The 2643-nt window shown below is 21.2% G+C and overlaps 1 long non-coding RNA gene across 1 annotated transcript; it reads right to left on the bottom strand.

The window, feature by feature from the left end:
• Positions 1-1996: 1996 nt before the first annotated feature.
• Positions 1997-2643, bottom strand: LOC131173217 (uncharacterized). The gene is made up of 3 exons (XR_009143444.1): positions 2530-2643; positions 2270-2331; positions 1997-2179 (listed from the first exon to the last, which is right to left on the bottom strand). It is a non-coding gene; the product is annotated as an uncharacterized LOC131173217 (long non-coding RNA).

Below are 2643 nucleotides of genomic sequence, written 5' to 3'. Positions count from 1 at the left end.
TTAACAAAAATATATGATCAATATAACATATCAAATACTCAATTGATTCAATTAACTAAAATATATGATTAATGTGACATATCACATACTCAATTGATTCAATTAACTAAAATATATATTTCATTAAATCATTTAAATGATAATTGTTACAATTAACCTAATATATATATGATTAATGTGACATTGTACATAATCAGTTGATTTAATTTACTCAATTAAATATTCAATTAACTAAAGTATATGATCAATGTGATATGTTATATAATCAAAATGATTCAATTGATTTAAATATATATTCAATTGAATTAATTAAATGATAATTATTATAATTGACTTAAATATATATGATCAATGTGATATTACACAAAATCAATTGATTCAATTAACTCAATTAAAAGCTTAATTCACTAAAATAAATTATTGATGTAATATGTTACATACTCAAATTGATTCAATTGATTTAAATATATATTCAATTGAATCCGTTAAATGGTAATTTTCATAATTGGCTCAAATAGATATGATTAATGTGACATGTCACATACTCAAATTGATTCAATTAACTCAAATGTATATTCAATTAAATTATAATTTTTGCAACTGATTCAAATGTACAAAATTAGTGTGACATTACACATAATCAATTTGATTTAATTAATTCAATTAAAAACTCAATTGACTAAAATATATGATTAATGTGATATGCAATATACTCAAATTAATTCAATTAACTCCAATATATACATTCAATTGAATCAACTAAATTATAATTTGATAATTGACTTAAATATATATGATTAATGTAACATTGCATGTAATCAATTGATTCAATTGACTCAATTAAAAGCTTAATTAACTAAATATATAATCAATATGACATGTCAAATACTCAAATTGATTTAGCAGACTCAAATATATATTAAATTGAATCAATTAAATTATAATTTTTACAAATGATACAATCAATGTGACATATCACATGTTCAATTTATTTGATTTATTAAAACATATATTGAATTGAATTCATATAAATCCATCCTATTTACTCAAACCAAACAAACATATTAATGTATCTGTCATTGTCTAATTCAATTTCGTATCATAGATTAAATTTAAATTAATTTTAAATTGAATAATAATTATTTAATTTAAATTAAATTAAAATCATTTTTGATTAAAAATAAAATAATTAAATTTAATTAAAATCAAAAATTAAAATTAAAAGTAAGATGAATAATTGATTTAATTAAAATTAATCCTAATATTAACCGGTCATATTTTTTTTTTAACTAAACTAGCCATATTAAATGGCAATGGCAAAAAATTATACATGTTGTACCTTACACTTTTTATGTAACATACATTATTTTTGTCAATTGGTACAAAGTTGAGGAAAAAATAAAAAAGCCTCCAAACGATAAATATTGGCTAAGAGAAAATTGTTTCATCACAAATATTGGCTAAAGAAAAAGGTACATGTGCATTATACTCTTTAAAGCTTTAACAAAGTAAAATTAAAATAAATTTTCAAAATTAAAATTTATATATTAAGTATATGTTATTAAAATTTAAATAATTATATATATTTTCTTCAATATGTGTAGAGAAAATAAGTGTAGATAAAAAGTTTGATTTTTTTTTCTTGAAAATAAAAGCATAATTTATTACTAATTACTAAAAAAGATGATATAGTTGAAGGAAAAATATTAAAAGAGGAAAGAGTAAAAGATAGAGAGATATTTTACCTCCAAAAATATAAAGGATAAACAAGATATTTTATGTTGCTAAAAACTCTTTGATTTACATTAATTGTGGATCCACTTGATCCCTCAATTATGATCCAAATATAAAAAAATATCATCTAGTAAGAGTGTTGGAATATTCCCAGCATGTCCACTCTGATGATTAAGTTAATAACAAATAAATAATAAAAAAATTTAAAAAAAAAAGAAAATGATCATTTAGCTAATATTATTTATAAATTATAAAAAATAAGTTGTATTTTCAATGTTACATATATGTAATAAATGTTTTAAAATAATTATTTATTATGTACAGCTTAAATCAACACTTCAACTATTAGAATTTAACAAATGAAAGGTACAAATGCCATTCAATAGATTACTATAAATTGCCTATATGGAGAATAATCAAATTTGTAGAATTGTGCTTCCAACTCCTGCATGTAGGAATGAGAACCAAACTAATTAACCCCTTTAATTAAAGACAAAAGTAGCTTCGGATTCTTGATTTTGAAGCACTAACTTACCAGAATTAAAAATAGCACAAGATTGTTTCACTTTGCATATCCATCTCCCTAGACATGTATCACTGCGTCATTAAATAAGATGAAGAGTAATTTACATTTTGTTAGAGAGGTTTTCTATTTATGCTTATAAAATAGTTCAAAGTAAAATCTAGAAAAATCATATAAAAGAATTGAGCATTGAAGGCAAAATAATCAAGACCATGGAATTACTATCATTTAAGAAATGAAAAGAATTCAATTTAATAAATAGTAATTCTCACATATTTTTTGTGGTAAATTTGAAACTTGAGATCCTCTATATTATATTACTCTTTCTCCTGAATCTGTCTCTCCATATAAGCGAAATTGAAAATATTCCTCTGTCAATATAACCA

The sequence above is a fragment of the Hevea brasiliensis genome, chromosome 14 (assembly GCF_030052815.1).
Source record: "Hevea brasiliensis isolate MT/VB/25A 57/8 chromosome 14, ASM3005281v1, whole genome shotgun sequence".
In the NCBI taxonomy this organism is placed as follows: Eukaryota; Viridiplantae; Streptophyta; class Magnoliopsida; order Malpighiales; family Euphorbiaceae; genus Hevea; species Hevea brasiliensis.
This window is presented reverse-complemented; position numbering and strand designations above follow the sequence as displayed.